The sequence below is a fragment of the Papaver somniferum genome, chromosome 6 (assembly GCF_003573695.1).
Source record: "Papaver somniferum cultivar HN1 chromosome 6, ASM357369v1, whole genome shotgun sequence".
NCBI classification, from domain to species: Eukaryota; Viridiplantae; Streptophyta; class Magnoliopsida; order Ranunculales; family Papaveraceae; genus Papaver; species Papaver somniferum.
The window spans coordinates 177936530-177951625 of NC_039363.1; the positions used below are offsets into that span (position 1 = coordinate 177936530).

General features: G+C 37.7%; 1 pseudogene; it reads left to right on the forward strand.

Moving 5' to 3' along the window:
* Nucleotides 1–15096, forward strand: part of LOC113290239 — a 44556-nt pseudogene that overhangs the window by 22652 nt on the left and 6808 nt on the right.

The following is a 15096-nucleotide window of genomic DNA, read 5'->3' on the forward strand; positions in this document are numbered from 1 at the left end:
GGGCATCACAGTGTAGTGAAAATTCCCAATGGGAGTACGGAACGCAGTCTTGTTGGCGTCATGTTCATACATCTTGATCTGGTTGTACCCACTATAGCCGTCCATGAATGAGAACATACCGTGACCACTGGTTGCATCGACGAGCATGTCAATGTTGGGTAGAGGAAAATCATCCTTTGGACAACATTTATTCAAGTTCCTGAAGTCGACACAACATCTGATTTGACCATTTTTCTTCTTAACAGGTACCACATTTGCTAGCCACGTTGGATGAAGAATAGGCTTGATGAACCCTGCTGCCAACAGTTTCTGGATTTCGACCTTGATTTGCTCCTCGACTTCGTGTCTAAATTGTCTGGGCGGTTGTTTGACAGCTTTGGAACCAGGGACGATGTGCAGGTGATGGGTGACGAGTTTGTCATCCAGACCCGGCATTTCTTCGTACGTCCAGGCGAAGACATCTTGATATTCTTTCAATAATTTTATCAGCTCGGTCCGCTCCTCTGGTGATAGTGCTGAACTGATCAGGATTGGCCTTGGATCGTCTTCAGTCCCAATGTTGATTGTTTCAAGATCGTCAGTGGTAGAGTCAGTGTCGTCCTGTAGTTGTCGTGGGGCATCCTGGACTTCTTCTTCAAGTGATAGCTCACTCTGACACGATTCTTCATGGTGGGGAGACTTTTCATCGTTCTCCCCGATTAATTGCTAATCTTTCCGTCGGCGATAAATGACTCTCCCTTCTACGTCTCGATCGGTCGTGAAGTTTGACCCTGGAGTTGAGACTTGATCATTATGGCGTTTAGTCGGTGTAGTAGGTGACTTGATCATTTTAGCAGCTGAGGATGACGGATCGTTATCAGCCTTCTCGATAGTCTTCCAGCTTGGAAGTGGAGTACTGCGAATCCTGCTTGGAGGTTCCGGGACGCCTTTTTGAGATTCAAGGAACTCAGTATCATAGACGGGAGCATAAGGAGATGATGAAGCCGGAATGCGAACGATCTTGTTGTCGAGCAGGGCCTTCATGCATTGATGGTATGTTGAAGGAACCACCTTGTTATCATGGAGCCATGGGCGTCCCAGTATTATGTGGTAGTCAGGTTCTTGCTCGATCACATGAAACTTTGCTTTCGATCGAATCGGCCCCACCCTCAAATCTATGTATGCATATCCATATGTATGGCTTTGACTTCCTTCAAATCCTGTCATTAGGATGGGATAGCGAACGATTTTACCTTGTGGGAATCTGGCCATCCTGAGAGTCTTCATAGTGACAATGTTGGTGGAAGCACCGGTGTCGACAAGAGCTCTTCTAAATTCGGTGCCTTTGATGAAACCAGTGACATACAATGCTCGGTTGTGTCCTTCATCCGTCATGCGATCTTCTTCTCCAAAAGAGATGTTGTCGATCGAATGCCCAGGCACTAGGGAGACTTCTTCAACTGATGGTGTTGGTGGCGTTATTTGCACGCTGGATGATATCTGGTTGAGTGCTGAAAATGTGTCTGTGCGCTGATCCCTGGAGAAGTGCAGGAGTTCACATAGATTTTCAATCAAATGTGTGACCTCTTGTTCCACCGGCTTCTCGTATGTGGTGAAGCTGTTGATTTGAGGGTCAGATGACGCTTCAGTCCCCGGTGTTGAGGCTTCTGGAGCGGAGATACCGCCTAACTCGGATGTTAATCTGATGAGAAAGTCGAGGATGTGGTTTATCGTCTCCTTCATCAGGTCCATGTTCCTGGTATGGACCTCTAGGATTTGAGCCAACTCTGCCAAAGTCGGGATCCCTCTGCCTTCCATGCCGCCAGGTGTAACATGAGGAATGTTGCCGTTTGAAATATTCTGATCTGAATTAGTTGAATTAGTCCTAAGACCAACCATCTTGTGAGATTGTTAGATTGCAACCGAGAGATTAATCTCCCACTGTGGTCGCCAATCTGTAGATGGGGAAAAACGATTTGCTGGTTTTTAAGGAATTGAGGAGACGACCGTACGGAGGAGACTCCTCGAACCGAGCGAAATGTTAAACCTCACACAGATGCACCGCTGCAAAGGGGGTGCTTTAGATTCGAGAGATCAATCTGTAGTACTCCGGCCTAAATCAAGACAATGACCGTTCCAGAGTAAATTCGGTCACAAGAGAGGATGGGTTGATCTGTAGGAGGGAAGCTGGAAATGTGTGGAATCAATGGTAATCAAAGATTGTGGGTGTGTGAATTCTGAATATGATAAGCTCTGAATGATTGAAATTGCTCAATTGAGAGTAGTTGCTCAATTGATGAGTTGATGATCTCGTGTTGTCGATGAGACGTGAGATTGATGATACTGTGATGATTCAATCATGATTCAGAGACTTATTTATATTGCTGGAATTTTAGACACCATGATCCATGAAGTGTGACAGTTGATGGAATCAAGGAGTGGGGAAGTGGAGATCGTGTTTGAAACCAGTTGCTCAACGTGTGGAGACTTGGTCGATTTTCCACCCACTACCTCGTGAATTCCTTCAACTGATTGCACGACTTGCTCACATTCCATCGTGTGTTTGAACACACGTGCCGTAGACCGCCAGACCAAAACCCTAAGTGATATCCCCCCAAGTGACACGATTGACGTCTCGTGGTTTGTTAGTCAATTGATGACTTCGTGGTTTGATGGGACGATGAGTCCATGTAGTTGCTGAGTTGAACATGATGTTCTGAAACTCATGAATTGAACATGTCATGAGACAGAGGTATAGTTCTTACGATGAAGTGAGCAAGTATTGCTCATTCGATGGATCGTTGAATATTGATTGTTGAACCAATATTCCTTGGTTTGAGCAAATATTTATCATCTGAGCAAGTGTTGCTCATGTGATGAATTGTTGAATATTTGATCGTCTGAGCATGTGTTGCTCATCTGATGGATTATTGGCAGCGTACCAAAAATATTAATTAGAATACTGGTCGTTGAACCGAGCATAATTAATAAAATTAATGACCATGAGGCTCGTAAAATTATTAAGGTTGGAATCTGGAATGATGATCCTTGGATTCAGAAACCCTAATTTGATCAATTGATGATCAATTCATGGTTCGTCAGAATTTAACCATGGGACGAAGGAGGGAGCGACTACATGGGACCGTGGATCAACCATGTAGTGTCCATATGCTCACGTGAGCAAATACGAAGAACTCCTGAAGAGTTGACGATTTGTTGGTGAAGAATGATTAAATGCTGGTTAATCATTTATTCGAAAATGCTCGTCTGAGCCTTAGGTGAGAAAACCTAATTAATTATGACGAGGCGAGGGACCGACCATGGAGTCATGAAACCGGCCCTGGGTTGTCACGTGACCGCCTGACGATCACTTCATGAAAATCCAAAGTGTTTGGAAGAGTTTTGGACCTAATACGAGCAATTGTGCAAATTAGGTCAAAACTGTGAAAATTGATGGGACCGGCTTCCGTGAGCCAAAGAGCCAATCTTGGTCGGTCAAGATAGCGTGCTCGTGTCCCCAAGGCGTCCGCGTCTCAGTCCTGAGAATTTTGATATTTTCTGGCGTGCAATTGAGCATCCATTCGAGAAAATATGCCAAAATTAGGGTTTCGACGAAACTGAGGAAAACACCATGAGATGATGAAAAATAATTATAAAATAAGGAATGAGGAGGCGTGGGACCGCCGTGGTCAAGGCATGGTCGGCCGGTCGTGACCACGGTCCCGTGGTGCCTTTTTTAATTTTATAATATTTTGATGATTTTATGAAAAATTCATGAATTTTGAGAAATTTGATGAATTTAGGGAGTTTCCATGAATTGAAGGAGTTTTCATGAGTTCAGGAAGCAAAATATTAAAATAATAAAAACAAGGGCGTGTGGGACCATGGAGGCATGGCCGGCCGGCTAGGACCGGTCCCACGAGTTTCATAATTTTTTAATATTTTTAGGTATTTTTGATGATTTGAGGGAATTTTTCCTAATTTGAGAGAAATACCATGAAATCAAGGAATTTGATGAATTCAAGGAAAATAATAAAAATAATAAAATAATAAACAAAGGGCGTGTGGGACCGGCTAGTGGCCCGGTCCCACAAGTTTTTCATAATTTATTTTATTTTTTTATGATGATTTGTGCAAAAATACCATGAAATCAAGGAGTTTTTTCATGAAATTAGAGAAATAATAATAATAATAAATAATAAGGAACCGTGGGGTGTGGGGCCGGTTGGCCAATGGTCACGCCCCACACTCCTTTCCTTAATTTTATATTATTTTTTATGGATTTATGGAAGTACCATGAAACCGAGGAGTTTCCTCGAGACGAAGGAGATTTGATAAAATGAGAGAATTTTCATCAAATCATGGAAAATAATAAAAATGCATTAAAAATATAAAACTGGCGTGGGATTGACCACGCACGGTCGGTCGTGTGTCCGTGCTCCCAGCACCCTGGTCAATATTTTTAATTATTATTATTTTCTTCTCATTTTGCATAGGTTCATCGTTTTGTTGTATTTTTGAAATACTCGTGTCGTGCGGTGACTGTTAGTGTATCGTCGTTGAATACACCTTCACCATTTGAATCGGGGCTTACTTAGAGGTAGCTCAGACGCCCGGTTGTTGATTATTTATTACTAATTGTGGAATTCGGTGGAGAATAATTCACAAAACTGAGCAATAAGATGTTTATTATTAATTCATAATCAGCTGAGGATTCGACTACGAATTCAGAATAATAAAGTGAGCATTACCATTCCATGGGATCGTAGATTCGACCATAGAATCGGAGTAATTAAGATTTATCTATTACCATTTATGAGACCAGTTGTGGATTCGATCATGAAATCGGAGTAATGAGATAATATAGTTATTGTATTCTATGAGATCAAGTGTGGATTCGATCATAGAATCAGAACAATTGTTTATTGCCATTCCATGGGACCAGTCGTGGATTCGACCATGGAATAGGAGCAATTGTTATTGCCATTCCATGGGACCAGTCGTGGATTCGACCATGGAATAGAGCAATAATAGATTATTCTGGGAATTCAGTAGTGAATGTCACGGCAGAATTAATCTTAATTAGGAATAATTAACTTTGTAGCTCTATACTAGCAGAGCAAGCTGTCTAGGAGCATTAATTATCCCGATATGAGCTTGTCGGTAAGTCATATCCTTTATATAGTCAAGGTAAACTTGTTGTTTGTTCCTAAAGACGTTATCGCTCTATACTAGTAGAGCAAGCTGTCTAGGAGCCGTCCATCTCGTGATATTATATAGAAATAATCACCGAAAGTATTCAGTATTCATGAGATATGCCGTTGTCCAGTCGTCAGACTACATATCTACATGTACTCTGAGAGAAAGTACTCTCCGTTGAGAATTCGATGAGAGACCCGTGTCTCGATACTCACGTATGATTGCTGAGTCAGAGCTTCGTATAATTATGAGTTTACGATTTTATCCTTTGTCGAAAGTCCACCATCTACGATACTGTATAGAAAAAATAAGGACAAGTGTACCCGTCTTTTATCTGCTTGACGGGTTATCTTGGTTATGAATTCAGCTTTCTTCGCTGAAGCCTCCTCAAAAACCACATATCAACATGTTTGTATCTATACTTGCTTCAAATCTAAACTACCTGGAAAAAAACACAATGATACTGAGTCAGTCTATGTGTCCATGTCATAAACACACAAGGAACTACTTATACAAAAGTTGAATCAAACCACCTAACTTAATTACTAGTCTTTGCACCTGCAATTTCGAGTACTTTATAACTTATCACTTACAAGTCTGCACTTCACAAAAGAGAGTTTCTTACTACCAGTACCAGAAGCATCACAACATGTGTTTAAACAATAAGCACCAGCAGGCTCACAACCCACCATGCATCACCACTAATAAAACAGAGGAAAGCATCAACAAGAAATCTACAGAAAACCTACATGAGAAGATCGACTGAAGCGAATTGAAAGACCAGTCCCAAGGTAATGTATTGTATACCCTATCAATGTAAATTAGCAAACATTAGCAGATGGCCAACATAACTAATGCTAGCTTTGAACACTGAAAACCCACCACTGCTTTCATGCCACCGAAAAGAATCCTCATGCCACCGAAAAGAATCCTATAGAAGATGGTAAACATAACTAAAGCAACAAAAACAAGGACACCAATGGTGATATTTGGTTGTTTCTCACCTTCACAATAATATCCTGCACGATTTGATGCAACTCTGTTAAACAAAATTATATCAACCTAAAGTGGTGTAGAGAAGAATCTCAAAGTTTAAAAGTTTTAACTGAAAGCATATTTGTCTTGTTCATACTTTAGAGCAACAACTTACATAAGGCCTCATTTATCTTTTTTTACAAGTCCATAAAAATTTTGTTGGTAAAGGGTAAGGAAAAAAATCAGAAATTTCAGAGAGATTACCGTCATAAATCGCTTGCAGTTGCATCCCCAGCCTTATGATTTTCTTCCTCAAGTTGAATTTCAGCTTCCATGTTTTCTGTCTATACTCTTATGCAACCTTCTCATTTGTTGCTATAAAAATGTCATCAAACGAGATACTATCTTGCATTGTCCTGATCTTAATTCCAATGGCAACAATAGGCTCAAAATCAGGTTTCATCTAAACTACCTGAAACAGAAACAACAAAAACCCATTAAGGCATTGAATTTTATTCCCACCATGCTATCAACACATACATCATATCAAATTATCAATACAAAACCAGAATCATGAAAAACCTTAAACCCGTAAAACCTTTTTAGACAAAAAATAAAAACAATAAATCAGTACTTGAAATTGAAAAACCTAAATATCGACATAGCCAACATCTTACTAAAGAAACTTACATTGAAATTTTATTAAAAACTATCAAATAACAAGGCTTAAAAAAACTTGAAATAAGCCCTAAGACTGATAATTGATATCCATACCAAATGAATACATTTTTACAACAAATAAAAGTGGAGAATTTATACCTGAAGATGTCAGGGAAATCCAACAGAGACTGATAATCGGTCTTCCAATTAGTAACTCCTACAATAGAAATCCAAACAGATTTAAACCCTTAACAAACAAAATTAACAAGAACAAAGATAGAAAAGGGGGAAACTTACGTCTTCAAAGCCTAACTTTAATTACCCAAGTTGCATCAAACGAAACCTTAACAAAAAAAAGGAGAACAATTAACAACTCAAATAATAAAGATCAAAAGGAAAATGATCGAATAAGAATGGTTCTGACATGGATTGAAGAAAATGGTTTTATATAGAAAAAAATAATTATACGAATGGATCCGGAAAGATGAGAAGATAATATTTTTTCATGGAAGTGGTGTGTTTTGTTTCATGAAACTCCTATTGGTTTGTAAGATAACATTAAGATCTGGGCAGATGTAGGAGAAAATGATTTTTCTTATAAGGCTCTCGGCTGAGAAAGAGAGATGAAGGAATGAAAATATATTTTTGTGAGGTGATAAAAACAATGAGATAAGATTCTTTTAATCCATCCATTCAGTTTAGTTTACTAAATCGTGACCATAGAAAGTGTGGGACCCTAAAAATGTAATCATAAGAAAATCCGTGATCGTCCGTAGCAGAATGGGTCGTTATCCAAAGGATAAAATTTTAAATTAAACTAGTTATTCTAGGACCGTTTTTAACGCTTTTCTAAATATATGACCGTTTTGACCGGTCTACGGTCTATTGACCGCCATTGAGAGTCATGGATTGGGTCAGAAAGACCCATTTTCCATTAGTGGCAAACCCCGATTTGAAGACTATATAAAAGAGAACTCTAACAACTGGGAAACCTAATCCCCACACCTCTTGTGTGATACTAGTTGCGACTAGAGTCGATTCTCCTTTAACTTAGGTTTTTCCTAAAACCATTTTAGGTTAATGACTTAAAGACTTCATTGAGATTGTGAAGCCAGACCCAACTATTTTCTCTGTAGTTGCGTGTTCTGATCTTCCTTTGTTTTATCGTATTGAGTACTATCTTCTCTAAGATTTGCTCGAGATTTAATCACCGGTAGGCAAAATAAAAAGTAGTCACAAACATCTTCGTCTCATCGTTTGTGATTGCACAATATCTTGTTTCGCTACCATACGATTAAGATTATTGTGAGATGATTGATATTACTAGGTTGTTCGTCGGGAATATAAGTCCGGCGTATCGATTGGTTCATGTTCACCTTGATTTATCAAAATATGAAACAAAACTCATAGGTATTTCTGTGGGAGAAAGATTTATCTATTCAATAGACTTTTCTGTGTGAGACAAATTTGTTTATCAAGTCTTCGACTTTGGATCGTAGCAACTCTTAGTTGTGGGTGTCTTAAATTTTGATATGTAGATCAAATTTGAGATGAATATCATTGATTAGACAAACAATAAAAATTAAATCAATGATAAAATGAATAGTAAAGAAAAACAAATCTACATACCAAAATGGAATAAGAAAGACATGAGACAACGATATTACGTGGTTCGGTCATCTCGACCTACGTCCACGGAGAAAAATATAAGGGTGAATGATATTGATCATCAGAAATTCTGAGATGATATTACAATTTCAATTACACTCTATTTATAGAGTTGAGAGGGTGAAAATATATTACTAATTAATATTAGAATATGCTTATTCGGGAAACCAAAATATTACATGCAATATTATATCTTGCAATCTTTAATTATCTTCTCTTCATATACACTGCACGGAAATATTCTTTTCAGGGTCACTTCGGCTCACTGCACGAGCGCACACGAACATAATATTCCAACAGGGTGAGATCAGCTAAGGGAATCAAGTGCGCAGAGTCCTACTGGGATTCAGAGGCGTAAGGAACGCGACTTTACCTTGTTCATTGTGAGATTGGTTAGGTCCAACTACATTCATGTCCGAAGTTAACTTGCAGTAGGATAGTGTCTATAGCAGATTAATACAATGTGGTGTTCAAATCTGGACTAGTTCCCGGGGTTTTTCTGCATTTGCAGTTTCCTCGTTAACAAAACTTTTGGTGTCTGTGTTATTTCTTTTTCGCATTATATTTCTTTATAAAATTAAAATATCGCAGGTTGTGGTAGTTCAATCAATTAGATAATGCAACCATTGGTTGTTGATATATATTGATTGACACTTGAGCATTGGTCACCGTTCAAGTTTTTCCTCATAATAATTAGGCTCACGGATTTTATCTGTTTGATTTGCTGATTACATTGAGAAACAGAGATACAACTCTTGGATATATTTCTTGATAAGAGCTCGCTTTATTAGTTGGTACTCTCAGATTTATATTGGAGTTTGTCCATACAGATTGCTAAACGAAATATTGGGTGTGGTTGTTAGACCCCCGCTTTTTCACTTATGCTTCCTAACATTCTTTTTCTTCTTGTTGTTTTCAGCAGGTTGGCTGGAACTGTCCATTCTATGGTGTGACTGGAAATATGGACCCAAAATTAAACATAAAAAAATCTACAATATGCGACATGAAAATCCAACATTTTATTAGTAGTTCCAAACTTACAGTACGAAAAATTTCTCAAACCCTAATATATATCACCCCTCATATTAATCACTACAATTAAGTTTTGTTCATTTAATCCTAGGTTCATAGTATGAATATGCAACATCATAACAAGCTATGATTTAAGATGAGAAATCAACAATATTGTATGGCATGATAACCAATCATAAGCTAACTTAGACATATTAGTACTTAGACTAAGACTAGAACTTAACAAATCAAGAAAGGATCTTCAGGAAAAACAAACAAATGAGACTACAACAACAACTGCGGAACAACAAAGGCAACTGAAGAACATGTAAAAAATTCTGAAAAAGAAAAGGTCAAGCCAAATACAAGATAACAACAAGAACAAATACAGGTCTCAACAGACAAGGATCTAGACTGGAATTTAAAATACAAGAAATGCTAAAAGTTAAAGTTGACCCAGGCTTGCAGATATACAACAAAGCACTGCAACTACAAAAACTGAGTTACAGGCAACTGCAGATACAAAAACAGAATTGCAGGAAAACTGTAAAGCATAGCAGCTGCAATATCTGTATTACAGACGACTTAAGTTGCAGAAACATAATTGCATGCATGTAAACTGCAAATCACTGCAGCTGCAAAATTTGCATTACCCACAATCCTATCAATATTTATGATTGGCTTCCGGACAGTGGTGCAACAAATCACATGATAAATATATAATCTGGGTAATCTTCAAACTCATTGTCAATATATGGGTCCTGATCAGGTTCAAACTCATTGTGAATAAAAGCTATCAGCAAGCTTTTGATTTTCGTTCTTTTTAGCTTCTTATATTCATCATCTTATTTTCCAATTATTTTGACCGAGTAAGATTCTTATTTATAAAAAATTATGAGTACTCAGAGTTATTTATGGTTTGGTAGTTGTTAAATTGGGTGCGTGTAAATGTTTCGCATTGACCAATAATAGTCAACGCTGAGAAGTAACTTGGGACTAGAAATAAATGATTTGAGACTAGTATGTCCATGTTGAAAAGCAACTCGGAACCAGTCATCTTATTCTAAAGTCCTCTTAGTTACGGGTATGCTTTCTTTCTCTTTTAACAAGTGTATTCTTCATCTAATTACGGATATTGAATTGATAGCCCAAGGATGCTGCTAGGGTGTGAGATGCTTTATGTGTTTCATAGGAACTTGTTCTGACTTGTCCAGCGGGGATCCACTGCATTACGCTCCTATATCATGCCAAATAGAATTATTTTTACCTAAATATATATAACGTTGTTCCTTGTTTAGTGTTATTTGTGCTACTGGTTCTGATTATTACTCAATAATGCACATATTACCACATTATCTACCCGGATCTAGGTTGTTCTATTTAAATATCTTACACTTTGCAGTAAATGTAGCCCCGAAATGGACCCTAACATCTGGAAGACAATCCTGAACAGAAATCTTTCTCCTTCATTCATTGTTTCTTGTTACAAACTCATGTTTATGAATATCAGTGATATGCCAAGACTTATGAGTTAATCCTTTTCACATAATTCTGTCACACCAGGTGTGGAAAATTGTTCTTCCACCTTGTATGCTTCCCTTATTAATTGGTACATTTGCTTTCCTTTCATCCTCAATCTTATATTTCATTGCTTTGTTTATGTCCCAGCATGAAGAGGATCTGAAAGCCTTAAAAAACAACATCTGAAACAAGACTCGATCAGCTTAAAACTTAGACTCAGAGACATAGAACTGAAGCTGAAGATACGGCGACCTCATAACCTTAATATTGTAAGGTGGAGTTGGCGGGATTCAAAGGTATGCACGAACATATTGTGTTGTTCCACCGATGGATAAGAGGGTAGTACATGTTCCCTGTTGGTTAAACTTCAACGTAGAAGTCACTAACAAGATGGTTAGGACAAGATTATGAAATTTATGTAATCCTAAGGGAATTAGAAGTCATCTAGTTCTAAGAAAAGGAAAGACATGTAATAAGGTAATAGGACTAGGAAAAGGAATTCATAGTTCTATATATATATATATATGCTCACCAAAGTTGTGGTTGATCATATGAGCAAGATTAGAGCTTGTGTTTAGTTTTGAGAGATTTTTTAAACATCAATAAAAGAGAGTTGTCTTTATATAAGCTAAGTTTCATCTTGCAGTTGCCATTAATTGGTATCAGAGCTTGTCTACACCGAGCCATGGGAGACGAGAGCACCATCATACGTACAAGACAGATACAAAAGCCACAGTACCTGGAGGATTATGTTCTTCAAGCTGCAGAAGAATGTGAGATTATGCTACTTTCTGTTAATGATGAACCAAGGAATTTTCAGGAAGCAAAGGTCTCGACTAAATGGACACAAGCATGTAGAGAAGAAATTATTTCAATCAACAGAAACAAGACTTGGTTTCTAGTTGATAAGCCAGGTGGGGTAAAAGTGATTGGTCTCAAGTGGATCTTCAAGGTTAAAAGAAATGTTGATGGAACTATTAACAAATATAAGGCAAGACTTGTAGCCAAGGGATACGTTCAAGAATCAGGCATAGACTTTGATGAAGTTTTCGCACCAGTTGCTAGACTAGAGACAATTCGTCTCTTAATAGCAGAAACAACATCAAACTCATGGGAAATTCACCACTTAGACGTTAAGACATCATTCTTACATGGTGAATTACGAGAAGATGTGTATGTTGAACAACCAGAAGGTTTTGAAGTAAAAGGACAAGATCATAAGGTTTATAAGTTATAAAAATATCTATATGGTCTAAGACAAGCTCCTCGAGCCTGGAATACAAAGTTAGATCAAATCTTAAGAGAAATCAGATTTGTTAAGTGCTATAAAGAAACATCAGTATACAGAAGAGAAGAAAAGGGAACGCTTCTTGTGATTGCAGTCTATGTAGATGATCTATTTTTGACTGGCAACTCCCTTAAGGTGATCAATGAGTTCAAGAAAGATATGTCATCTAAGTTTGAGATGTCAGACCTCGGAAAACTCACTTATTACCTTGGCATAGAAGTCCATCAAGGAGTAGATGGGATTCAGATTAAACAAGAAACTTATGCAAGGAGAATTCTGAAAGAAGCAGGACTTGAAACTTGTAATCCAACTAAGATACCAATGGAGTTTGGACTTAAAGTTTCAAAAGCACAAGAAGAAGCTGAGATTGATCCAACGAGTTATAGAAGAAATGTTGGATGCCTTAGATACTTGTTACACACAAGACCAGACTTGGCTTTCTCTGTGGGAGTAGCAAGACGTTATATGCAGAGTCCACGCAAGTCTCATGGTGATGTAATAAAGCAGATATTGAGATATCTAAGAGGAACAATCAGCTATGGATTGAAGTATGGTCGAGGAGGATCAAAAGGAATTGTTGGGTATAGTGACAGCAGTCATAATATTGACCAAGATGATGGAAAAAGTACAACTGGTCATATATTTTATCTAGGAGAAGCACCTATTACATGATGTTCACAGAAGCAAGACACTGTAGCCCTCTCATCCTGTGAAGCTGAGTTTATGGCTGCAACAGAAGCAGCTAAACAATCAATATGGCTTCAAGAAATGTTGGGTGAAATCAAAGGAAGAGAACCTGAAATTTTTTTCATCAAGATTGATAATAAGTCTGCAACTGCACTCACTAAAATCCAGTGTTTCATGGGAAGACGAAACACATTCACAAAAGGTATCATTTCATACGAGAACGTATCGAGAAAGAGATCATCAACGTTGAACACATACCAGGAACTGAGCAGAAAGCAGATATATTGACAAAGTCATTAGCTCGGATCAAGTTTGAAGAAATGAGACAATTGATTGGAGTACAAGATATGTCACGGGTAAGGTTGAAGCTTAACGGGGAGAATGTTGGTTAAACTTCAACATAGAAGTCACTAACAAGATGGTTAGGACAAGATTAGGAAATTGATGTAATCCTAAGGAAATTAGAAGTCATCTAGTTCTAAGAAAAGGAAAGACATGTAATAAGGTAATAGGACTAGGAAAAGGAATTCATAGTTCTATATATATATGCTCACCAAAGTTGTGGTTGATCATATGAGCAAGATTAGAGCTTGTGTTTAGTTTTGAGAGATTTTTTAAACATCAATAAAGAGAGTTGTCTTTATATAAGCTAAGTTTCATCTTGCAGTTGCCATTATTCCCATGAACCATATGCATAAGCATCGTAAGAGTAAGCATCAAAGAACTACTAAAATTTGTTTCAAAATTTGATTTCTGACTAATTTTAGTTATTTTACCTTGCTCCAAATACAGAGATTTCGCGTGGGGAGTCGTAGAAGAGGATGGCTCATTCATACATCATCAACGGAGAGCTAACAAAGACAGCAACTTCGGAAGTGAATTCCTAGACTACTATGTGTACTAGTTGAAGAAAGAAAGGGAAACTAAAGTGCAGAAGCTGACTCCAATTTCTAGATAAACCACTTGGTATTGGTTAGAGCATTATGTACATCTACTGTTGTTCGAATTGGATGCTTGAATTTTGTTGTGTCACCGAGATAGTGGTAACACCAAAAAGTGTTTCGAGAATCAATATGACCATATTCTTTCTAACCTTTTTTTACAATTTAGTTTACTAGGAAACATATCTCTATAGACATCGTGTTTTAGATATCGTAGACTCGGATTTAATCTACTTTGAAAAGGATATTTTGTGGTTCTCTCTTAGTTTGTCTTTAGCCTTAGACATCTATTCATTTTTAAGGTAAATCTCATTCCTCTGTTTTTTTCCTCCAAATTCTCGTTTGTTCCGTGTTAGTTTGTTCTTCGTTAATTTTTAGAGTTCCCGGCGGAGGTTTGTATAACTTATTAGTTGTAGCTGCCGCTGAAGACTATTCTGTCTATGGTTCTGCTGGGTCTTCAGAAACCATATAAGTCCGGAGGATAGGGTACTGCATGCCATGGATAGGCAGTTATCCATGCCATTTATTTGTGCTTCTGAATAGGCAGTTATCGCTAATTTTTGTTATGGTAAGATCCCTCGGGTTGCTAAATGGATAAGGTTTATACAGCTTTGGGCAGTGTCAACTTCGTGCGTAGTTACAAGAAAGTTTAACTTGTCGGTGGATAAACCAGCTAAAAGAGGTGTAGGTGTAGGTGCAGCTTTGGCTGATTTTCTTTAACATGTAAGGTGCTCCAGTTTTGTTTATTCTTTTTTCTTTTTCTTTTTTATAATTTGATGCCTTTGTTCCTAAAAGAAGAAGGTTATTATTGGGGCGTCGCACTCCAATAGAGGGGTTTTACTTGGATTTTTAATATCCAAAAAAGTGGTTATGGGATATCCTAACACATATACAAAATGTCTAGATTACCCTTTAGCTAGAAGTGATTTTACGTCCAAGTTTGGATTAATTCCAACCGTAAAATTTTATTTGCATGTAATTTTACGTCCAGGTTTGGATTAGTTCCAACCGTAGAAGCTCATTTGACGTCCAGGTTTCTTTTAATTCCAACCGTAGAATCCGATTTTACGTCCGGTTTTTTTTTTTAATTCCAACCGTAGAAGTGATTTTACGTCCAGGTTTGGATTAATTCCAACCGTAGAATTTTATTTGCATGTAGTTTTACGT